At 41.7% G+C, this 26,760-nt stretch overlaps 1 protein-coding gene across 2 annotated transcripts in view; it reads right to left on the reverse strand.

Moving 5' to 3' along the window:
* DNAJC5B (DnaJ heat shock protein family (Hsp40) member C5 beta) overlaps positions 1–26,547 on the reverse strand; it is a 530,315-nt gene extending 503,768 nt beyond the window's left edge. Inside the window, exon 1 of one of the 2 annotated variants that reach the window (XM_078687231.1) lies at positions 26,433–26,547. The gene's annotated coding sequence lies outside the window, so the exon portion shown is untranslated. The remainder of the gene's footprint in view (positions 1–26,432) is intronic. The other variant, XM_078687232.1, reaches the window with a different exon arrangement.
* Between the last annotated feature and the right edge of the window lie 213 nt (positions 26,548–26,760).

Raw genomic sequence — 26,760 nt, forward strand, 5'->3', positions numbered from 1 at the left:
AACGCCCCTGTACGCGCACCCTGAGCTTACTCCGCGAAATTAAAAAAAAAATTATATTTTTTTTGCCCTTCTTGGTCCTTCTAGGCCCCCCTGAGAAAACCTAGGGGGTCAGGGGGTCTCTACCCTGCCCCCTTTCAACGTTTTCCCCTTTTATTTTTAACCTCTTGTGTCTCGGTTCTACCGAGACACAAAATGGCGGACTCTCCGGTGCACGACGTCTACCATCTCCCTATATGAAAACACACATTGTGCTTGTGGGAGATGTAGTCCATATATCCTGGATGGATGCACTTTCAAATTACTGCTCGTTCCAAAGGCTCTACCATGAGCCCCAAACATCACTCCTGTCCTCATCCATCGCGCAGCTCCACGAGCAGTAATTTGAAAGTGCATCCATCCAGGATATATGGACTACATCTCCCACAAGCACAATGTGTGTTTTCATATAGGGAGATGGTAGACGTCGTGCACTTTACTGCTGGCCCCTGATGAGGAAAATAAATTTCCGAAACGCGTCGGGCCTATTTCAAACACGCAACTGCCCATACCAACTAACGCTTTGGGGAAGGCGCACGCAGGCTCGGGTGCTACCCGCTACTTGGACAACCCCATGGAGCGTAATACATTAGCGGCGGTCCTGCCGCTGGGTTGCACCACCTCAAAGAAACGGGGCCACGAGACTCGCTATCCAAGGAGTCTCGTATGTGGAGCTGCGCGATGGATGAGGATAGGAGTGATGTTTGGGGCTCATGGTAGAGCCTTTGGAACGAGCAGTAATTTGAAAGTGCATCCATCCAGGATATATGGACTACATCTCCCACAAGCACAATGTGTGTTTTCATATAGGGAGATGGTAGACGTCGTGCACTTTACTGCTGGCCCCTGATGAGGAAAATAAATTTCCGAAACGCGTCGGGCCTATTTCAAACACGCAACTGCCCATACCAACTAACGCTTTGGGGAAGGCGCACGCAGGCTCGGGTGCTACCCGCTACTTGGACAACCCCATGGAGCGTAATATATACATGTGATCAAGCCTCGGCTGAGGTGAAACGCGTCATGGCGACTGGTGGGCTGTTAATTCTTATGAATAAAACTCACTGACAGAAGAGCACGGAGTTTGTGGCTTTACTCTAAATCCGACTACTACTGGGTGTGGTGTGGCTATACTGTGCCCTGTTGTTCCGGACTCTCTGCAATATATATATATATATATATATATATACATTCCACAAGAAAGAGTTGCCCCCAAAGGACGAGCCACCACACAGGTAGGTTTAGTTCTCCATTTATTTTCAGGAAGCTGCAATGAAATCCGCCTGATGCCTCGCTTACAAAGGTGCCTGACGCGTTTTGTGCTGGCGTGCACTTTATCAAAGGCAAGTTCAATTTAACAGTGCAAAGCATGTCGGGCACAAATTTAAACTTAGGATAGCCGCACAGTGGCCGCTGGCTAAGCCTGCTGGTACCTGCTTTCAACGCTGCCTCTTATTACTTCCAAAACGACCTCCTGTCCCACTGCTGATAACCATCTGGCATCACCACATGGCCACTCACATGCGGCGGGGCTACGTCCATGGCTGGTCCAGCCGTACAAACATTCCACAAGAAAGAGTTGCCCCCAAAGGATGAGCCACCACATAGGTAGGTTTAGAACTCCGTTTATTTTCAGGAAGCTGCAATGAAGTCCGACTGATGCCTCGCATACAAAGGTGCCTGAGGCGTTTCGTGCTGGTGTGCACTTTATCAAAGGCAAGTTCAATTTAACAGTGCAAAGCATGTCGGGCAGAAGTTTAAACTCAGGATACCCGCCCAGTAGCCACCGGCTAAGCCTGCGGGTACCTGTAGTGTCCGACGAGTCTTCCTTCAGTGAAGCACTCGTACACTGTCAATGAACAACATTAAAATCCCCAGTGGGTTTGCGTAGACAACCTGCTTTCAACGCTGCCTCGGAATACTTCCAAAATGACCTCCTGTCCCACTGCTGATAACCATCTGGCATCACCACAGGGCCGTTCACATGCGGTGGGGCTACGTCCACGGCTGAGCCAGCCGTACAAAAATTCCACAAGAAAGTGTTGCCCCCAATGATGAGATACCACACAGGTAGGTTTAGGTCTCCGTTTATTTTCAGGAAGCTGCAATGAAGTCCGTCTGATGCCTTGCATACAAAGGTGCTTGACGCGTTTCGTGCTGGTGTGCACTTTATCACAGGCAGGTTCAATTTAACAGTGCAAAGCATATCGGGCAGAAATGTAAACTCAGGATACCCACCTAGTGACCGCTGGCTAAACCTGCTGGTACCTGTAGTGTCCAACGAGTCTTCCTTCAGTGAGGCCCTCGTACACTGTCAATGAACAACATTAAAATCCCCAGTGGGTTTGCATAGACAGCCTGCTTTCAACGCTGCATCGGAATACTTCCAAAATGACCTCCTGTCCCACTGCTGATAACCATCTGGCATCACCACAGGGCCGCTCACATGCGGTGGGGCTACGTCCACTGCTGAGCCAGCCATACAAAAATTCCACAAGAAAGAGTTGCCCCTAAAGGACGAGCCACCACACAGGTAGGTTGAGTTCTCCATTTATTTTCAGGAAGCTGCAATGAAGTCCGCCTGATGCCTCGCATACAAAGGTGCCTGACGTGTTTTGTGCTGGCGTGCACTTTATCAATGGCAAGTTCAATTTAACAGTGCAAAGCATGGCGGGCACAAATTTAAACTCAGGATACCCGCCCAGTAGCCGCTGGCTAAGCCTGCTGGTACCTGTAGTGTCCGAAGAGTCTTCCTTCAGTGAGGCGCTCATACACTGTCAATGAACAACATTAAAATCCCCAGTGGGTGTGCACAGACAACCTGCTTTTAACGCTGCCGAGTAATACTTCCAAAACAACCTCCTGTCCCACTGCTGATAACCATCTGGCATCACCACAGGGCCGCTTACATGCGGCGGGCTACGTCCACGGCTGGGCCAGCCGTACAAATATTCCACAAGAAAGAATTGAGAATTAGTAAATACAGGATATAACACATCTTCCCTCCAAAACAAATAAGCAAATGGTGAAAAATTATGGGAAGGAAGAAACAAAGAATGACATGTTATTGAGCGCACATTAGAGTTCTAAAGGCGCCACAATTAGATTACCCAGACATGTTGTAGTCTTGGTGCCATATAGGTGCCCTGCGGACTTCCAGAAGAATTGTGTGTAGGGTATGTGTGCCAAAAAGATGGGGCAGGATTACAGTTGGTTGCCACATTGGTAATTGGGTGAGTTTTAGATAACCTCTCCATGCTCCATGTCTAGCGATTATCCAATCAATCAATCAGGGTTTTTTTTAGCGCACTACTCACCCATGAGGTTCTCAAGGCGCTGGGAGGAGCTCCGGATCAGTCAAAGTGCCAGGTTTTGAGGTCCTTCCTGAAGGTGTGCAGGGTTAGAGAGCATCTCATGTTTACGGGGAGCTCATTCCAGGTCTTGGCAGCGATGTAGGAGAAGGCTTTTCAGCCTGTTCTACTTCTGCGAATGCGGGGGACCTCTGCCTTGGTGAGGTCGGTGGAGCGGAGGTTTCTCTTGGGTACATGGAAGGATAATCTCTTGTTGAGGTATTTGGGTCCAGTGTTGCTTAGGGATTTGTAGGCAAGGGTGAGGAGTTTGAAGGTGACCCTCTTCTCGACAGGGAGCCAGTGGAGGTCTTGTAGGTGGTGCGTCATGTGTTCGTGGCGTGGAGTCCCGAGGATGAGTCTGGCAGCGGCATTTTGGATGGTTTGGAGTCTGTGTAGGAGAGATCTGTTGATTCTGGCATACAGGGCGTTGCCATAGTCCAGTCTGCTGGATATGAGCGCGTGGGTGACAGTCTTTCTGCAGTCGGGGGATCCATTTGAAGGTCTTGCAGAGGATGCGCAGGCAGTTGAAGCTGGTGGAAGTGACTGGGTTTACCTGGTGGTTAATGGAGAGGGAAGAGTTGAGGATGATACTGAGGTTGCTTGCGTGTTCTGTAGGAGTGTGTGGGTTCCCGAGGTTGGAGGGCCACCAGGAGTTGTCCCAGGTGGGGTTGCAGGGTCCGAGGATGAGGACCTTGGTTTTCTCTGAGTTGAGCTTCAGGCAGATGTCGTTCATCCAGGTTGCCACGTTCTTCATTCCCTCCTAAAAGCAGAGTCTGGTGTTTTTGAGATTCTTCATGAGTGAGAGGATGAGCTGGGTGTCGTCTGCGTAGGATACGATGCTGAGCCCATGCTGTCTGATGATGGCGGCGAGGGGGGCCATTTAGATGTTGAAGAGCGTGGGGCTTTGTGATGAGCCTTTGGGGCACTCCGCAGTTGATGTTGGTCGATTCGGAGAAGAAGGGAAGGAATCTGATCCTCTGGGTTCTGCCGGAGAAAAAGGATCAGATCCAGTCAAGGGCGGCTCCTTGTATCCCGGCGTCATGAAGTCTGGCTGCAAGGGTGCGATAGGAGATGGTGTCGAAAGCTGCAGAGAGGTCTGGAAGGATGAGGGCCGCGGAGTGTCCTTGGTCGAGTAGCCGGCGGATGTCGTCAGTGGCGGCGAGGAGAGCGGTCTCGGTGCTGTTGTTGCTGTGGAATCCGGACTGGGAGGCGTCTAGGATGGAGTTCTCTTCGATGTAGGTGGTCAGCTGAGTGTTCACAAGTCTCTTGGTGACTTTGTTTGTGAAAGGCAGGAGAGAGATGGGCCGGTAGTTTTTCAGGTCCGTTGGGTAGGCCGTGGGCTTCTTGCCTGCTTCCAGTTGTCTGGGAAGAAGCCAGACGTGAAGGAGGCATTGATGGTCCGTCCAAGTTTGGGTGCAACGGGGGCGGCGGCCCTGTGGAAGTTGGGCAGCGATCTGTGGGGGCTCCTGAGTGGGTTTTATGTATGGTCACAGTGATGTGTTTGACGGTAGCGGTCTTCCAGGTCGAGATCGTTGGCTGATCGACCGCGACGGGGAGGGGGGATGATGTCCTGCGTCGGTTTGCTGAAATTGTCGTAGAGATCCTTGATCTTACAGTGGAAGTAAGTGCTGAGCTTGTCGCAGAGTTGCTGGGAGGGTGTGACGTCCTTGGCTTCGCTGGGTGGCCTTTTGAGCTGCTGTATGACGCTGAACTGTTCTCTGCATTGGTAGCATTGGCCTGGATTTTGTCCTTTATGAAGGTTTGTTTGGTGTCCTTTATGCACTGGTGGTATTCCTTCAGGCCGCTCCTGTGGTTGTTCCGTGCTTCCGTGGTTTTCTGGTTTCGCCAGGTTTTCTCTAGGCGTCTGCACAAGCATCTGACTTCCTGTAGTTTCGTGGTGAACCTGGCAGCCTTTAGGGGGCATTGCTTGCCAAGGTGCCGGAGAGGTGTGAGTATGTCGGCACAGCAGGCGATCCAGCGGTGGAGTTCTGTGGCTGCGACTTTAGTGTCGGTCGTGGCACTGGGGGTGTCTTGGCGAAGGGTGGTGTTGAGGAGTTCCTCTCTGACCTTGCTCTGCTTTCTTCGTTGCAGTCGCAGGACGGGTTTGGGTGAGCTGGTGGTGTTGAAGGTGACATGGACGGAGTGGTGGTCTGTCCAGGGCGGCTGGGTAGTGTGACTGAACCGGATGTTAGTTCCTCCCATGCAGATAGGCTATAGAGTATGTCCAGCTCTGTGTGTGGGAGTGTTGACCAGCTGCTTCAATCTGAGGTTGGTGAGTCTGTCAAGGAGGGTGATGGAGTGGGGGTTGTTGCAATTGTCAAGGTGGAAGTTCAGGTCCCCGAGGAGGATATAATCCGTGGAAGTGATTGCGTGGGGTGGGGCGAGCTCGGCAATGGTGGTTGCGGACTGGATGCGAGGGTCCGATGGTCTGTAGATGAGGGTGCTGCGTAACGTGGTCATGGGATTGGTCTGGATCTGGAAGTGGAGGTGGAGGTGTAGGAGTGGGGGTCACTCCTGCTGTATGTGGAGAGTCGGAGGGGAGTCTTGTGTGAAATGGCGAGTCCTCCTCCTGGGTGGTGGAGGCGCTCTTTTCTCTGCACCTTGTAGCCGTCAGGGATGGCTTTGGCGATGCCGGGCCGGATGTGGTGTTGGTCCAGGTTTCTGTGAAGAAGGCGACGTCGGGGGAAAGGGTGTCGATCAGATCCCAGATCTACAGAAAATGAATGTCCCAAAGATATGAATTTGGTGTGGGTGTCACCGTGAAATGACTCGCTGGAGATGAATGCAGACAAAGCACGTAACAGGCCGAAGCAGCTGATAATGAGGTGGGCGTGTTACTGTGAACTGACACGTTGGAAGGAATTGAGGTGAAGCACATAACAGCTTGAAGAATCTGATAATGAGGTGTGCTGTCACAGTGTATTGATGCGCAGAAAGAGAATTAAGGTGAAGACGTAAAAACTTGAGGGAGCTGATCATGAGGTGTACATGTCACCGTGAATTGACACGCTGGAAAAGGAAACAAGCGCACGTTAAATCAGGAGGAGAACGTCAAGTACCACCGAATGGCCACACCCCAGGGGAGGCTTGAAGTACACCACTTCACATAGAATTGAGTAGGCGGGAACTCCACAAAGGAGAGACCTCCGCAATTGGCCACACCCCAAGGGAGATTGGGGTACGCCCACAGTCAAATGTGATCAGCAACTGTGAAACCCCGCCCAAGGGGTGAGAGGGAAAGCCTTCCGGAGCCAGTGGAAATGAAAGGGCAAGGAGGACGACTGCTGAGTCGACTGCCAGTGAAGGGAAGGGAGAGGACAGGAACTCCCCAGGCGAAGGAGGAGGAAACAGTACCTTAAGTTGGGTCCAAAGCAGAAGACGAAGGTAGGTGGAGTGGTATGCCAAAGGGGAGGAGGCGAGGTCTCCTGTCCAATAACACAGATCATCACCAGTGATGAAATGAAGACAAAACACAGGTTTCAGAACAACTTTATACTCTCTCCATCAGGAATCCAGCAACTGCGAGATAACCAACATTCTAAAGCAGTCTCCCAGGAACAATAAGGAGATACCAATAAGCAAGCAAGAGAGGTGAAGGGGAGGAAAGAGGAAATGCCATAATACAAACGTGTACATATATATATACAAAATTGAGAATAAGTAAAACAGGATATAACCCAGGCACTGTTGTATTGTTTTTGACTGATGAGATGCGGAGCTGCGATTGATGCGTCTGTTCAGTGTGGTATTCACAGTTGAACTGGCGACAAAATGGTTGTTGGCTGTTTTTTATATGTTTTAGTTGACCCTATTGTTTTTAAATAGAAAATATGTTTTTGAAACTGAGTTTTTTAATGGTATTTACTGTGAGAACGTGTTGTTTTAATAAACGCTTTAAATAATTCACTTTGTTTCAATTTACGTTTCAAACTTATTTTAGTTAGCATTCTAGTGTGTTATTATCGTAAAAATAGATGATGGACTTCATTTTCAGTGTTTCTCTACCGTCATTTACTTTCATTCTTCAGTATGTCTTTTAAATGTTTATGACATGAAAAATTTCAAGATTGTAAAAATACTTTTCATTTTAATTGTTCTTTAACTTTATTACATTTTTTTTAGTTTTTTTTAATCGTGGTTAAATCAAGCGGTGTTTGAAATCTAGTGCTTACATCGTTTCATATGTTAATAGTATATTTTTCGTTATTCAGTAAGTCGTGATAAAATACATTGGGGCAGATTTACAAGCCCCTTACAACACTTTTACGCTTCCGTTGTGTCACTTTTGTGACACAGGGGTATCGTAAACAATGTGCCACGTTGCGACACATTTACAACATGACACATCTAGAGAGATGCATTACGTTGTAAAGCTCTGCGTCACATTATACCTGTGTCAGGTATAATGTATGCAGGGTGGGCGTTCAGATGCAAGAAAGCCCCAGAAAAGTGATGCAGTGAGATCTAAAAGATTTCACCGTGTCACTTCTACGATGGCACTGTGTCAAAACCTTACGCCTGCTTCAAGCAGGCGTAAGGAGTGACGCAGCACAATAGGAATAGGATTTCCTGAGCATTGCTGGAGTTGCTTTGCACTTGCGACATGACTCCAGCAATGCGGTACCTTTACGCTAACAGATGTGTGACGCATCTGTCAATCGTTGTGCCACGGTGCGCCGCATTGTAAATGCGACGCAAGTTTTTTTTTGTGTGATGCAATTAACTGACGCATCTCTGCTAAAATGCGGAGATACGTAAATTCTTGTAAATCTGCCCTTAGTGGTTTGGCTTTGGTCGTGGTTTAGCTTGCCTGATTCAAGTATTCATGATTTTGAAGGTAGTCGTTTAATCATACACCTACCCATAATGCTCTGCTTCATATTTGTTAAGGTTTGGTGGTGCTCCTAGAGTAGGGAGGGGCACCACTGACATGTTTTTTCAATGTTGCTGTGGCCTTAAGCACTCAGAAAAAAAACAGTAATTCTCCTGGGTATCTGGCCCCAGGAGAACTTACCATATATTTTAAAGCATTCCTAGCTGAAGCTATATGCTCCTCAGCTTCTGTGCATGGCCCTTCTGTGGTTGTTTTTATTATTGCATTTTAGGCCCAAAAAATGTAAAAGGAAAGACTCAGTCATGTTTGTTTTATTTATTTATTTTTTACTTAAAAAATATTATGCCTCTGACTATTTTTGTTTACCCATAAAATGTAATAAAAATAATGCATAAGAAATAAGTCACCTCAATGTTTTTTTATTAAAACATTATTAAACATGTATATAATATTCAATAATATTTAACATTGCTAAAAATAGTAGTGATTTTTGTAAAAAATGATGATAGATCTGCTTTTTATATATTGATATGCTTACCCTTTAATAAATCCAATAGGCTCACTTTTTAAATGTTGGTATTGCAGAAGCCGTTGTGTGGTGTAAGGCTGGCTGCTCGCAGCATATGCCCTGCAGCCAACCCTCAGCCACACACATGGTGTTGGCTGCCTGTGAGGCCCTGTGTCCAACACCCGATGGTACACGGCTGAAGCTGGCAGGTTTTATGTATGCCAATAAAATAGTACTTTATGTTTAAAAAAAAAATAGTACTACACTGAAAAAAAACAATGTTAAAGTGACAGTATAGTTAGGTGAACATTTCACTGACAACATAACGTTTTAAACTCAAAACAACCACTAAACTCACCAGTTATAGTTATCTCTAGTAACTATAACTTGTACCCTAAGATAACTATAACTCATGCCATTGCCATGCACAGCTGATCACCCCACATATTACATCATTCATGACATCATTGATAATATCACTGCAACATTTGCAATTAAACTATTGATGGGAAAACTGTGCCTGGTGCATGCTCAAGTTATAGTTACCTTAAGGCTTGAATTATAGTTACCAGAGATAACTATAAATGTTGACTTTCAGTGGTTTTTTGAGTTTAAAATGATATATTGCCTCAGAATGTTTTCTCCTAACTATTTCGTCACTTTAACCTATATTTATATGTATATATATATATATATATTCACTGAAAAAACCATAGGTTATAGACCATATATAGTTAGGAATTAGCATTTAAAAAACCTTATTTTACTCACACAAAACATTGAAATTCCATATATAGTTAGTTGCACTAACTATATATCGCGCACCCGCAATCCACTGCTGATGATGTCACATATTACATCATTCATGACATGGTCAGTGACATCACTGATGACATCACTGATGACATCTCAAATGACATCACTGATGACATCACTGATGACATCATCCAGTGACTGTGTGTTTCTGTAAAGTTTAAATATGTTTTACATATTGAAGAATGAGTAGATGTATAAGTGTCTGGATGAAGGATTTAGTAGGTGCGTGACTGACTGTATGAGTGAGTGATTAAATGTGTCTTAGAACTTCTTGAAATTCCTCAGAGCACATCCCGAGATTCTTTCCCTAAAATTTTGGTTTTAAAAACACCAGGTAAGAATTTTTAAGGTCATACGGCAAATTTTTTTTGAAAATTAAAACAGAATCGTTGCAGAATGACCAGCCATTTCTAGACTTTAAATAAGCTGTGTAATGTCCTGATGTTATTGAAGGACCGTCATGATATATAATTGCTGCAGTTACAAAAGTCCTTCCTGATATTGACAACTGTGAAGCTACAAAATTTTTAATTAAAGTTGTCAATTTTGTTCCATCAGGCCTACATCGTTGGAACATTAAAATGACATACTGGCCATATGTTCGTATAAATAATGTTGACATCATTTCAGATTTACATTGGCTACACTCCATGTTGTGATCAGCTGCTTTTACTAGCTTATTCAAAGAGACTGATTTACTGTCTGGCAAAGTTAAATATATAAATCTTTCTGAGTCTACACTAGTAGTACTTGATACACTACAGTTCTCGCAGTCATGCTGCCATTGATAAGAAAGCCCAAACAGGTGATCTACATCTACACCTTCAGCATGCAATACATCAAGTATATACATTAAAAACTCCTGACAATCTTGCTGAATATTTTGAGAGAATTGTGTTTGGCCTGAACATCTGTCTAACAGATTTCGAATTTCAGACACACTTTCTATTTTTGTTCTATCAGTGCTACATTTCTCTAACACAGAATTTAACAAACTGCAAAATCTTTGATCAGAATTGACCACAATCTCTTCTTTTACATTTTCTAGAGAAAACAAAACATTAACCACTACATTAGCATAGCAGTTGACACCAGAACTGTTTTCAAATTGAAAACCAACAACATCTTCAACAGAATCCTTTTTGTTTCTGCTTATAATTTCAGGTTCATCGACTTTTCGTCTTTTTGCTGCAACCTCCCTAGTATTGGTCACATTTCTTCGTTTCCGGCCTACCACACGTTTCTCAAACAAAGGATATTGAGGCAAATGTGGCGCATACTCTCTTCTCAACCTATTGTATTCCTTAACACAATCTAGATCCGCACAAATGTTTGTGACATCACACTCAATCAAGTACAATCCCGATAAGGTTCTAACTCGTGGCAATGCCACATATGCCATACCCTCCTTGAACACAGAACTGCCAATATTCACCAATGCACTGTCTACACTTAAACCTTGCGATTTATGGATTGTCACCGCATATGCCAAGCAAACAGGAAACTGCTTACGGCGAACATATAAGTCTTTTACAAGCAAAAATCTAGCAGAACAACGACCAATTAGCTGTACTTCCTCAATGCCATCAAATTTAATTTTTAAAAATTCAATTCCATCTCTATTTCTGTATTTCACAAAATCAACAACATTACCCATTGATCCATTTACCAGACCTCTTTCAACCTGTAAATTCCTTCTTAAAATTATACGGCAGTTCAAGCACACATTCAGAGTCTTTTCAAAACCTGCAGTTTTAGATATAGTCTTCTCTAATGAATCCAATTTTGTTTTCAAATTCTCAGACAAAATAATTGTTGATCCCATATGCTCTACTCTGTCAATAGCTTCCAGTTTCACAATCTCTTGCTTTTCTAAATGCAACATTTTGTTGTTGAAGATGGCACATTCTGCAAGAGTTGGCATCAAACATATTCCAGATTTTTTCTCAATAATTTTCTGAAAAATTTTCTCAGGCACAACATCTTGTTCTGGATATAAATTTGACAGTAATCGTGCATGTAAAGCTTCTTTCCCATGCTCGGTCACTTTTCCAATTCTAACATCTTGTAGAATATTCTTGTAAACTTCATCCTTCGCCTGACGCATATTTTCATGCAGTTCAGCATAATTGAAGTTTAACCATATATTGACGTTGCCAATGCTCCCTAGGCACTTCCTGGTATCTTCATGCGTGAGCATTTTGAACACAGGTTGCCCTTTCACTGGTGTCAGCTGCAGAAGATCTCCAAAAACAATGATGTGTTTGCCACCAAATAACACATCATACTCTGTTTTGAGAACTTCTTGCATTCTCAAATGCACAAAGGCAAGCATGACATTGGAAACCATGCTTACTTCGTCAATGATAAGAAGTTTCATTTTCCTCAAGATTCTTGAAACTTCACAACAAGCATCTCCAGATAGCTTGTGATATTGTAATTTGTTGTCATGCTCCACTGGCAGCATCAGTAAACGATGTAAAGTAATCCCTTTAATGTTATGTGCTGCCAGTCCAGTTGGAGCGGTGACAACACAAGATAGCGATGACTCAGTCCTTTCCTGCAAATAACATGAAATTGCTTTAATGAGGAAACTTTTTCCAGTTCCCGCTTCTCCACTCACGTACAGTTGGACAGGCTTCAACGACGTACATGAGCACTCTTTCTTCTCATGACTTAATCCATGATCAATTTGCATGGTAACTTCGTCATATATTTTCCTCTGCTCAACGTTGAGTTGTCTTTCCAAGTCTTCTAAGTTAACCGCATCCTCCTGAGCATGTGCCATGGCTCTTTCCACTTCATTCATGGCAGTGGCAGCTTCATTTTTGATAACAGGTCCTCCTAGTGGATCCTGACTCAATGAAGCAAAACTCTGACTGTCCTGAGAACTGTCTCTGGCAATCTCGGCTGCAATCGTTGCTTCCTGCTCAATTTCCGCATTCAACATTTCTACATATTTAGGAAAAGCAGGACATTCTATGGTCTCCTTGGCGGCAGTGAAAGAGTCTTCATAACAGAGGAAATCTCCAAACAGTTCCTCTTCTGCACGCCAAGGCTTGAAAAGTTGCAAAAGTGCTAAATAGAAAAACTCCTTTTTTTCAGGAGATTCGCCACTCAATTTTCGATGGTTTACCAAGTGGCATTTTCTTTGCTTGACCAGACATCCCTCACTTCCAATTACAGCGCGTACTCCTTTCTCAGTATCTTCTTTGATGTTCCTCTTGAATATGTAATTTTGAAGAACCTCATACAGACAAACATTCTCGAGGTGACTGCTTCGATTTGGATAATATGTATCCAACATGTTGGTCTTCAAAATGTCGGTACTGTTTGGCTCCTTTTCCGCCAAATACTCAATTTCCCGCACAGGTTTCAGAACTCGATTACGCGTTGCAGCAAGACCAAGACTCGCCCAAACGATACTCCTAGATTTGGCATAGAGACTTGCTGAAGACAACCGGTCAGAACATTCGTAAGCTCCGATTTCTCGATGCGACAACATCTTCAGACTGAAACTGTACAACTTCTTACTGAGGCTCTTTTCATGGGAAATGTCCTTCCACATATCCTTCAATTCTGTCTTCTCTTTTTTGGTGATGTAAGATGTCACATACCGAGCCACAGCCATACAGTTATCAGCCACAAACTGTATATCCATGTTAGCATTCCACATGGACAAAATCACCGGGTTGTAGTCGTTGATGTACTTGGACTCTTCGTTCCTCTTCAAATTGTATGTGTTTTTAGGTGATTTCTTCATCACATTATGTCGCAGCGAAGACATCAAACTGTTTACTCTTCCTTTAGAAATCACCGGTCGTGGAAACACGAAACGACATTTGGTGTAGAACTTGTCCTTGTTTCTGAATTTACGACGACAGTACTTTCCACAACGATGGCTTTGGAAACGTAGAACTTTTTCTCTTAGGCTTTTCTTCTCCTTTGCGTTTGGAACAGCACACGTAGAATACTGTTGTATGAAACTCATCACTGAGTCTTCTGGATCCGTTCCAAATTTAGGTGCATCCTTGATCCACAGCAGCATATGTATATGAGGAGCACCTCTTGCTTGGTACTCCTTTCTCCAGAAGAAATCCAACACCTCTCCAAGAGGTGGATTCTTCTTATTCATGATGAAAGACATCATAGCTTCGAATCTATGATTGAAGTACCGGCATACATTGACTGGATCCAAAGAGCACAGTTCTCCGGGTGTCTTGAATTCGATGTTTTCAATGTTTCCATTTGCCTCTCGTAGAAATTCAAGTAAGTCTTCCCAGCCATACTCGGCACAGCTCAGAGTGAGGAACCATGTGGGAGTTCCTAAGTTCCTCAGCATACATTTTAAATCACCATGACGACGGTACCAGTACTCATTAGTACCACGCTGACACGCCATGAGATTAATCAGGTGAGAATCTAAAATTCTGTCTTGGACATTGACTTTATCCATAAATAAATTCACTTGCCGAGATGTTTTGCATGTGTATACCACTTTTCAAGATGTGGTTCACTGCATATGACAGTCCAGACAGATCGCTTTCAAACAGGAGATGAAACAAATAGGGAATACATTGTCGAAACCTAGCATCTCCTGCATACAATCGCAAAGTCCGGTATTCAGAAGCAGGAATTTGATGAGGTCGCTCATCATATCTTCCTCCCTGACCTGTTGGAAAAAGCTGTGGGAAACACCGAGCTTCCAAACTTTCCTCCCAAACACTAATGGGACTCCCTTTGGCTTGTTTCATTTGAAACAACTCAATAGCATTCCCCATGACTTCCTTGGAATGCAAAGGATGAACACTATAATGTTCATATATTTCTTCACTAGTAGAGGGTTCTACTTTCTCAATTTGACCAGCACACAAAACGCTATCCTCTTCCTCACTTACTTCCTCTTCTGCAACATAAACATTCTTATAGTACTTATTATTTTTTTTCAAATACAATGTTGCCTTTTTGACTTTCCTAACATCCACTAAATCTTGCCATATTTTCTTATTCTTTGTCGGAACCCCATTAACTAAGATAACCAGAGGTTCCTCTTCCACTTTTTCTACTCCAATTGTGTTAATGTTTTTCTTCAAATCTAGAGGCAAATAAACAACTCTTCCCTTTAATCCTCTCTGTAAATCTGATGGAGGCAATTTCCCTGTCTTTGGCTCCATTCTTACAATAGCCTGAAAGGGATGGATACTTTGAATCAAAATAGATTCATACGTATTTAAATCCTTCAATTCAGAAGGAATCTCAACCAATTCCAGATTATTATGAACTGCTCTAGCAGGCATCTGGTTTTGATTTAATTTGCTACAACAATAAGTACACACACGTTGATCCGATCCCAAATCAAAACAATTTTCTACCATCAAGTATGTTGTGAAATCCTTCCATTCACTATTATTTTCCCTTTCACTTTTTGCATATAAATCCACTAACTTAGTCTGATTCTTATAATAAGTGCGTCGACAACACACACAAGTGAAATTAGGCCTCTCACTTGATTTCACCTGAAACGTCGCAATTTCCCTCTGAAAATTATCTGTACTGGAAACCTGTACTCTATCTTCCACATTACCCTCTTCTTCTTGGTCAATTTCAACATTCTCCTCTTTACTTCCAAAGTACCAAAACTCAATTTCTGCACAAATATACTTCACATCTACTTCTGAACCATGCAAAAGAGCAGCGCATAATTGTTTAAGCATAATTGCTGGACTCTTAGCGTAATACAACATTCTATCTAATTTCCTCACTTTATTATGATGCACTGCTAGCATCCTGAAATGATGAAAAACACTCTGGCATACTCTCCTGGAAAGACAAGCCAGTGAATGACCATGCAAACCTGTCACTTCTCCCACTCTGCAAGGATCTAATTCTTGCAACAACTTCATTTTCTGCTTCAAACTTTTCTTATTAAATGTCCGTACAAAATCACAAAGCAAATTGATGGAATCCTGTCGCACACTGCAAATACTACTACACTTCCAGGTGTACACAGGACCCTTAGGACGTCTTCCTAAAACCTCATTACCTAACACCTCTTCTGTCTCTGTTGTCACAAGTTTTTCTTTTTCAACTGGACAACCATCTTTCACTTCATAAGCTCGACCACTGGTGTCAACTGCATGCACCAAATCATTATCCTGGAAATAACTCTCCTCATTAAAAAATGCCTCACAACTTGAACTATGCATCCATTCTCCGGAAAAAACTTCACAAAAATTACTACGATTAACTATTCTCTTCCATCTACTATTTCTTTTGAAATCATAAATTGCCTTGTTTAGCTTCCTAATTCTATTGATTATCAAAATAAATAACTTACGTTTAATTTCAAATGCCTGATCAATAACTTTGTCAACTTTTTTTTTCTCTTATAAAAAACCACTTTCTGTTGACCTTTCTTAATATTTTTTAACAAATTGCCAATTATCCTGTTGCGGAAAATTTGTTTACGAATGTCCCTAAACTGTTGTTTCCTTCTACTATCATGCACAGAGTTATCTCTTGCTCTAGCAGTAACATTTTTGATTGGCCTTTCCTTTCCGTTTAAAATGCTTCTCTTTTTCTGGACTGAAACATTTTCTGTAGTAATATTTTTTTTACTACAAATATTTCTTATAAATGTTTTTGTGCTCTTACCCGGTGCTTTCTTGGTGACTTGACAAGTTTTTTTGTTAGAGGACTGCTGCATTATATCATGTACCTGCTGTCTTTGACGTTTTGCAGCCTTTCTAAGTCTTTCTTTAGTTGGCATGCTGAAATCTTGAAATGATCAGCAGTTGAATCTGTGGTAAAACATAATAAAAATGTTATTAACCACTATTACCAAACAGTAAATCAATAACAGTCATCAAAAACTTAACACACTACTTGACATTTTTAGTGCTTGGCAAATTTAGAATACAGAAATAGCAGAAAAGAAATGGAATTCATATTCATTTTACCTGTGCTGTTTTATATGTGAATCTGATCTAATTTTATGAGCATATTTTAATGTTTTATTGAAGACACTACACATAACCTGTTTTTGAAGGTGTCTTTATTTTTAAATGAAACGGTTTACATTTTTACTTTTCATTTATTATAAATTTTTTAAAATAAATGTTTATAGTTCCATAGGCTCAAGCACGTCAGCTTCCCACCCTATGTCATACAATTCTGACAAATCTGCATTCTCATCATCTTCTTCTTCATCCTCAGGATTTAAATCATCCAAGGGATCTACTTCCACTGATGTTTCAATTACGAGTTCAATGATGAGGTCGAGATCAACTGATTGCTGATTGTCGCTCATGTTGATGTTGTCGTTATCTTTAAAGATGAGATGTTGCAGAGTAAGAGACAAATCTCAGAGATTATAGTAGTAAAATTGTTTAACAAGAGTAACATTTTGCAGCTATTATTTAGCCATGACCAGCGATGCTGAGGAGGTAAGGCCTATGTCCAAGTTTTCAGTGAACAGGACTCATCTCTTCTTAACCTTGGATAAGCCTCACCAACTCTGTGTCCCCTGCTCATACTTAAATGTAAAGTTGCAGATTTATGTTAACTGACGCATTCCCAGGGATGCACCAGTTAATGTGCACCGCTGCTCTGCCACCCATGGTGTGCCGCATTTACAATGTGGAGCACCATTGAGTGAAAACAGCACAGATGCGTCACGCATCTGTGCCGCAAAAGCAGCACATTGCAGGAATCACGTCGTAAGCGCAACATGTCTACTGCAATGCACAGGAGCAAGCCACACATTGCATGGTGCATCACTCCTTATGCCTGTTTCAAACAGGCGTAATGATTTGATTCAGCAATGCTATAAAGCTGAGTCAGTGAAATCTTCTAAATTTCACTGTGTTAGTTTTACAGGGCTTTCTTGCAAATTAATGCATACCTTGCAACAAAACACCTATATGAAAACTGACGCAGGTTTCATGTGGCACAGGACTTTACAGCATGACACATCTGCCTAGATGCATCAATTTTTAAATATGTCGCCACATAGCAAATCTTTTGCTCCGCCGCTGCGTCACAAAAGTGACGCACAGCGGCACAAAAGAGGCACACGGCTATCATAAATCTGTCCATAACATGTTAAATGATTGATTCAGGATGACGATAAGGTGTGGCCTATCCAGAGGTTTGTTTAAGGTGAGGCCTACTCAGGGTTGCAGATTAAATGGAGATGGGGCACCCCTGAGCCTTGCTGGAGCTGCATGGCACTTGCGATGCAGCTCCAGCAATGCGCCACCTTTACGGCACAGATGCGTCACGCATCTGTGCCGTTTTTGCCCCATGGTGCGCCGCATTGTAAATGCAGCGCACCATGGGTGGCGGAACAGCGGCGCAGGATGACTGGCACATCCCTGGGGATGCACCAGTCATCATAAATCTATCCCTAAGCTTCTTATCTTGTTGGAGATGAAGTGAGGCCTGTCTTGCAACATGGTGCATCTTTTGCATCACTGCTGCATCGGTTTCATGTGGCACGGTTTTTTTACAGCATGACACATCTGCCTAGATGCATCAATTTGTAATTTTGTCGCCACATAGCAAATCTTTTGCACCGCCACTGCGTCACAAAAGTGACGCACAGTGGCGCAAAAGAGGCATACACCTATCATAAATCTGTCCCTAGCATTTTAAATGATTAATTCAGGATGACGATAAGGTGTGGCCTATCCAGAGGTTTGTTTAAGGTGAGGCCTACCTACATTCATGGGGAAATGAATTAAAATGTCCTTAAGACACATGAAAGCGTTTTTTTAAAGCCTTTGCAGCATTTTTGGGTCACTTTTAACATGGCTATGTAACTCAAACAATCAAAATCTAAATTTGCCAAGCACAGGTGGGAGCATATTTACAAGGAATTTGCACCACGGGGAAAGGTCTTACATTAAAATGGAATAATAACATCAGAGACACTCAAATGCCTTATAAAGAAGCATACACCATTATGTCCTTGTCATAAATTTTAAAAGCATTCCTTTTCCTCAAAAACGATTTTCAAGTCTTAACCACATCAATGCTGATGGTATTCCCCTCCTGTGCTGAGATTTGTTGATTCCCATGTTTCATGACGAGCTGGGCTCGTCATGAGCGTGCGAGGAGGCTACCTCATGACGAGCCCAGCTCGTCATGAGCGTGGAAGGGGTTAATTTGAAAACACTGCACATGGGGAAATGACTTAAAATGTCCTTAAGACACATGAAAGCGTTTTTTGATTGCCTTTGCAGCATTTTTGGGTCACTTTTAACATGGCTATGTAACTCAAACAATCAAAATCTAAATTTGCCAAGCACAGGTGGGAGCATATTTACAAGGAATTTGCACCACGGGGAAAGGTCTTACATTAAAATGGGAAAAATAACATCAGAGACACTCAAATGCCTTATAAAGAAGCAGACACCATTATGTCCTTGTCATAAATTTTAAAAGCATTCCTTTACCCCAAAAACGATTTTCAAGTCATAATTTGAAAACACTGCACATGGGGAAATGACTTAAAATGTCCTTAAGACACATGGAAGCGTTTTTTGATTGCCTTTGCAGCATTTTTGGGTCACTTTTAACATGGCTATGTAACTCAAACAATCAAAATCTAAATTTGCCAAGCACAGGTGGGAGCATATTTACAAGGAATTTGCACCACGGGGAAAGGTCTTACATTAAAATGGAATAATAACATCAGAGACACTCAAATGCCTTATAAAGAAGCATACACCATTATGTCCTTGTCATAAATTTTAAAAGCATTCCTTTTCCTCAAAAACGATTTTCAAGTCTTAATTTGAAAACACTGCACATGGGGAAATGACTTAAAATGTCCTTAAGACACATGAAAGCGTTTTTTGATTGCCTTTGCAGCATTTTTGGGTCACTTTTAACATGGCTATGTAACTCAAACAATCAAAATCTAAATTTGCCAAGCACAGGTGGGAGCATATTTACAAGGAATTTCCACCACGGGGAAAGGTCTTACATTAAAATGGGAAAAATTAACATCAGAGACACTCAAATGCCTTATAAAGAAGCATACACCATTATGTCCTTGTCATAAATTTTAAAAGCATTCCTTTTCCTCAAAAACGATTTTCAAGTCATAATTTGAAAACACTGCACAGCTCCTATGCACAAAAACACCCTGTCAGTACTAATACTTCACATTTTCTCCAATTACAATTTCTCAAAGAAACAAAATCTATTTGTAAAACACTTGAGGCAAAGCAACATTTTAAAAACACAACTTTCTTCATAATTTTCTCCTTAAAGCACACTATTCTCTATCTAAATTAAATAAATCTTTTCTCACCTTAGCAAATACTTTATGAGTTTCAAAACAGTCTCAGAAACACACCAATTTGTCTTTAGCAGAGCAAAAGGTATGCACTCCAGAGTCTGCAGCTATCAAAAGCACAGAAATGCTGTAATTCTTCACACATATCTCTCATGTCGCCCAATCAAAACTCTTCCCTCACTTTTTTCAAATCAAAACCCTTCCCCCCTCTGCCCTCTCTGCCTTTTTTGCATAGCAACCACCTCTTGGAAGACCTCTGGTGTTTGCAAGTTCACACAACAATGTTTCAATTGAACTCTGAACTCTCAGTGCACCTGCGTATCCAGTGCAATCTTTCATAAAATGATTTTTTTTGACCATTCAAATTACATCTTTCAAAGAACTCATCCATGCACCCTAACTTTCTGTTTTCAGCAATCAAAATCCACCAATCACTGTTACTGCTTCATTAACACAGAAACTCCACAGTTTTTTTCATTTTAAACTCTTATTTTTTCAACTGCCATTTCATTGCCACACTTCATCTGACTGCAGCAGAACCTTCTCTCACCATGTTTTCTGTCTGGATTGTTGGACATAGTTACATCTATTGGGCTCAGAGGTATGCTGAGAACAGAAATTTACCTAACCTCAATTTACAAGATGTGGAAATTAAGTGGTTTGGCCACAGAGGATTAAAATGTCACCAATTGATACCATTGGTGAAAACCTTTATGCATTTGCCAAAACCTGACCTGTTAATTGTGCACTGTGGAGGTAATGATTTGGGCACTTTGACTGGGGTAGGTCTGGAAATGCTTTTAAAGGACACCTTTGAGCAATTGATGGCACTTTTTCCTCAAACTGCCTTGGTATATTCAAATATATGCCAAAGACAGAAATGGAGGTGGTCAAACCAATTTTGTCCACAAATTGAGAAGTCGAGGAAGCATGTAAACAAATCTGTTTCAGCTTACATGAGAGACCATGGAATGGGCTCCATGTACAACAATAACTTGCGTTACTACATGCAAGATATCTACAGAGGAGATGGAGTTCACTTCTCAGATGAGGGCAACAGAATTTTCATTCTGAATTTAAGACTGTGCATTGGTACCTACTTATAAGTACCTAAATGTACCATAAACCCAAAAGCTCTTCTCAGAGCTACCCTACATCTGATCACTCACAATTATTATTTTACTCTAACTTTTTTCACTAATTTTCAACAAAGTACGCTCCCCGGGGCGCTACCCGGTACGCGAACCGGAAGCTAACCTCGCAAAATTTTTTAAAAAAATGTTTTTTTTTCGCACATATGGGCCTCCTCAGCCACCCTCAGAAAACCTAGGGGGTCAAGATAAGTCTACCGTGCCCCCTTCTACCCATTCTGAACATTATTTGCCCTCCATCTTGTATCTTAATTCGACCGAAACACAAAATGGTGGACTCCCGTAACGCTTCAGGTTCGCGTACCGGGGCGCTCGCCAGTTCGCGTACCGGGGCGCTCCCCGGGAAGCGCTCCATCAAAAAAAGGTGGGAAAGTAATTTACAGAAAAACGACTGGAGACACTTTCACCAAATATAGATTAGCTCATACTACATACCAATCCCTATCATTTTCACAAATTTGATTGAAATTCCATTTAGCCATTTAGCCTGTAGACCTCTCTAAATACCGTGAGGTAAATTACTTCACAAAACACATCTGAAGTGTTGGAATTGACAACCAATGAAAATGTTACTTTCATTTTCTACTTTTTTTACCTGACATTTGATTGGTTATATACCTGAATATATATAAAGGAAGAGAAGGAAACACAGCCATTTTGACTACTACTTCTTGTTGTACATTTCAATAGGATTTTCACTAATCACTTCAACTTCTTTGTAAAGGTAAGTTGTTATTTTTAAAACTGAAGTATATTGTGCACTATAAGTTAATATGGTAAACTTTTTCTGATAGTTATATACTATCCCTCTGTAGTAGTTATAGATTTAGATAGACTTCTCTGTTATAGTTATGGATGGAGTTAGGTTTCTCTTGTATAATTATGAATTTACTTACATTAAATCACATACACTTTTTTATATTCCTAATTCCACTCTGATAGTATACACTGCCCAAAAATAAATTCACTGATAAAAACTGCCTATCTAAAATTAATCCCAACAGTGCCCTATCTCTACTAATATATTTTTTTTTTATCCAAATTTCAGGCCAAATGGAAGGCGAACACAAAGTTTCATTTCAAATTGTCCTGCAAGAGAGCAGCCAAGAAATAATTGATCCAAATTATATAGAATTTATGGATGAAACTTGGGACCAAGAACTACTGCAATGTGTGCAAGCAGTAGATGACCTCCTTCAAAATGAGGACATTTTACACACTCAGAGATTACAAGCTATGTTCAATGAAAATAACGACATTTCAGACAGTGAAATGTTAGAAAGTTTATTAAATTTTGAAACACAATCACAATAATAAATAATTGCTTAAAAAATAAAGAAATTAAAAAATAATCAACAAAACCAACAATCAATTAACATACAGTATTTGAAAAGTCTATCATTTTTTTTTCCTTATAGTACGCTCCCCGGGCCGCTTCCCGGTTCGCGAACCGGGCGCTATCCACGCAAAAAAAACAAAAATTCTTATTTTATTTTTTTGCCCTGCGGGGCCCTTTTAAAGCCTCTACATCAAACCTAGGGGGTCAGGGAGGATCTACTATGCCCCCTTATGGTCATTTCCCCCTTTGTTTTGGCCTCCTCTTGTCTCTCGATCCTACCGAGAGACAAGATGGCGGCCGCTCCGGACTGTTTAGAATGTTGACAGACACCGGAGAGCCAATCAGCTTCGCTACGCGAAGTTCCGTTACGCGTCAAGTACGCGAACCGGAGCGCGCTTACAGATATATATCTTTTTTTGAACGTTAATTTCTCAAAATCCACTGGAGCACATATATTGAGACCTAGCAAAGGCACATCGGGCTACCAGTCCCTACAATTTTGCCAAGTTTCGTGCAAATCCATTCAGCCGTTTGGGCTAAAAGTGAGGCCAACCGCCCTATGGAAATTAACATGGGAAAAACACGTTTTGGGACCCCCCTTTTTTCTCGGCCCCCCCTTGACGAACCCCCCCCCCAAATTTTCAGAGGCTGCTCAGAAACAATATGTTCCATTTTCCTGAAAATTTCAGCCAATTCCGTCCACAAACGCCAAAGTTATTAGACGTAGAATTTTCAAAAATCCCATAGAGAAAAAATCCTAACTATATATACCTACTGGCAACCGCCAGTAGGTAATATATATTTATATATATATATATATATATATATATATATATATATATGTATATATATATATATATATATATATACATGTTGTGATCAAGGCCTCGTGGGAGGCAGAAACGCGTCATGGCAGAGGTGCGGGTGTTTATCCAATAAACCAAACACTTGCACTGAATCTGGGTCTGCTTTTTCGTCTATTGCAGTTCAGTGGCGGAATCCTGTGCATATATATATATATATATATATATATATATATATATATATATATATATATATATATATATCAAACAGGAAAACCTCTACTCCCCATCAGGAAAAGAGCACACACACGAGGACCATTTGGGTTAAGGCCTTTTTATTAAATGAGCCTCCTCCAACCCAGCATAGATACGCGTTTCAGCTGACGCAGCAGCCTTCTTCAGTCTCAATATATATATATATATACACCTAAACTTCATTATATTTTGAGGCAAGAAACCCTTTTCTTCCCTTAAAAAACAATTTAACAAACAATACAAACAACACAACAACATTGCACATTAAAAATACAAAACGCACAGAAAACAAATGCGGTGTACATTTATGGACAACAAAGCACATCTCATATCATCCCAGTGTAAGTAATACCAAACATTCCTGAGGATTGTATAGTTCACACTAGTACCAATTAATCAATTTCTGATAGACTCGGTTTGCTCTGACTCCCATTGAACTCTATGGGAGCCTGTATACCGATGCGTACACAGGTTCCCATAGCAAAAAGGGGGTGGGTGGGGAAAAGCGTACACCCTGTGGCGGGCAACCCATGTTGCCCGCCACACTGTGCATGCTTGAATCAGGGGGACCCATGCGCACCCCCCTTGACTGATTCGGTGGGTTCCGGGTGAAGGGGAGGCCTGCTCTGGCCCCCTGAAGTCAGATCCCAAAAAGCCGTTTTGTCTCGATGAGACCGGATCGATACAGCTGTCAGAATCGTGCATCGTACTCGCCAGTTTGGAATCTGGCTCCATTGCTTTGCACAATTTTAGTTTTCAAACGAGTCGGACAGACTGGATCGGGTTCAGAAACTAATCAGTCGACGCAGACGAGATTGTTGCATTGTACTTGGTCATTCAGAAAGGGGGACGATTCGGTCGGAAACATAGCCTCCGAATTGGATTCGCACGTTCTGGAAGCCGTCTAGAGGCTTTCCTAGTGAGATTGGAATCGACCCCTTTGTGTTCCTTAAGTCAATTTAGATAATTTGATGAAGTTGTCCCTAACTTTATACGCATTTATTGGTTAACAACTGCTTTTTAGTTGTGCAAGCTAAAATTAATAATTAAAAGTACACACTAATGGATGACACATCTTTATGCATTCATTATATTACCGCCTATGTCCAACACTTCTTTAAAATAATGTTAATAAACTGTTCTCATCATAACAATGGAAACAGGTTTGTCCTTGAATTAATCAGTTCTATTTCTCAGGTGCACATATTTCTAGACAGTCCATTTTTGGTCTTATCAACTTCATGCCACATGAATACATCCTTCCCATTTTCCTGTTCATTTCACTAATTTTTTTTGAAACAAATATAATTTATATAACCTAAAGATGATATACTGAATACAATTTTTTAATTAAATAGTTTTTAGTGATGAAGAAGCCAAAAGGTTTTCCTAAGACGTGGCTAGTTTAGAACCTCCTACATGGCACCCTGCCATAATACTAAAGCGTAAATCTTGCTTATCATTATATCATATGATCTTGGTAGTTGCCCTCAAGAAGGTCTAGCTACTTGTGGTAAAACTGAGTCTTTATGGAGTCTTTACTTTATAGTCAGGGTTATGCCATTAAACTTCAAGTTCTATAGATTGCTCTCCCTTTCAGAATCCACAGACCAGTCGTAATACAGCGTGTTCCAATAGCAACATTTGAACTGTCAGTGACCTCACCAAAAATCACACTCTTATCTAGCACTCTAGAGCCTAGCAATGACTTTGGCACATCCCAATAAGTCTGAACTATATACCAGAATCGGTGCAGCTTCCCATCATATGAAGGATTAATAAGACCACTCCAATGACCTGCAATTGTTTTAATATTAGAAAGCCCTCCTTTACAACCTTGGCACATTGCTTTTTTATACAGGGGCTAGACAAATTATGTTGTGCTTCATTAACATGCCCATAGAGGCAAATCCCTTTCTCTTTGTCAGTTTATTGCCACAAAAGTCCAACCTTTATCTACAAGGTTTTTCCAAAACGAATTTTGGCTATTTTTTTTATTCATGGAGACTCTTAAATGTTAGTCAAGTAATTGATCCAATAACTTCAATTCAAGGAAGGCCAGTGGCAATTAATATTTTGAAAATGGTACAAAGCAGCAGGCCTGTTTTAACTTTACAGCCGTATGTAATCTTAGAATATTCACCATACAATCACATTATGGGTTGAGAAAAATATTTAAATTGTCTCTTTTCACTGGTGAATCCCAGCACGTTGTTGACATATGTAACAGTGTATGATAGCAATAATTAAGTCTGAATTCAGGCAAGACGCAGATGCGGACACTAATATTTTATAGGTAAAACCCCAAAAAACAGTCTTATTGGTATGCAAATTAATGTTCTCACCTGATGCTTACTAATAAGTAAGATGACAGTCCCTCAAATTGAAGGAACTTGTGCCCTCATTTAGAGCCTGGCAAATATATAAAAATGGCAGAAACAAGTTTTTGGCAATTTTCACCAAGGCCCCCTTAAAAGATTAGTTTATATAGCACTACCGTGTGTGAATTTTGAATAATATTTTCCCACTCTCTATCAGCCGAAGATACAGTGGAATCTTAAAGTTGTCAAATATGGGTACACAAAGATGGCATAAATTGTGTGGGAACAAATCGTTGGGTATCTGGTGCTAACAAAGAATACCTGGTTATGAGGAATGCTTGATCAGCGAGCATTCCTAGAATGTTTGCATTCGAGCTGAGGGCTGGTGACAGCTGTTGGAATGACACCGAAGGAGCTGCAAGTGCCTTACTGCACTCCTCAGCAATACATTTTTGCATCCAGTGTCTTATTTAACACTGGCAACGAGTGCTGAGAAGCCTGGGCCTTACATGTGCAAGATTATTATGGATTTATACTGCATTTATTTTTGAATATTTCAAGTTCACATCTGCTGTGACTTCTACGATTAGTACTGCTGTAACTACAAGGGAGCCTGCTTGGTTTTGTAACCTTTGCCCACCTAGGCTTTGGAACCACCTCATATTTTTTTTTTGTGGCTACATTTGATTAATTTGCTATATCGCATCACTTACCTGATGCGCAACGGACTTCGAAACGCACCTTAGTATCCAGGTGAGTGTGGCATCAGCATTGCCAAGGTCGGAGCATATGGCATGCGGCAATGTTGACCTCCTTGGTTAAGGGAGGCACGTCTTCATCGTTCTACACCTGGAATGCTTGCATTGCATGCTGGTTATTGCACCAAGATGTCGCTTATGTCACGACGCAAAGTCACGGTACGTGACCTCTTCGGCAGCCATCTTTAATTCACAAAGAGGTTGGGAATCATACCGGCTGTTGTAATTTCAAGCATTTAGCAGCTGATTACCGCTCCGTGTTTTCTTTGCTGCAGTGAGTTCC

This window comes from Lissotriton helveticus, chromosome 4_1, assembly GCF_964261635.1.
Source record: "Lissotriton helveticus chromosome 4_1, aLisHel1.1, whole genome shotgun sequence".
NCBI lineage: Eukaryota > Metazoa > Chordata > Amphibia > Caudata > Salamandridae > Lissotriton > Lissotriton helveticus.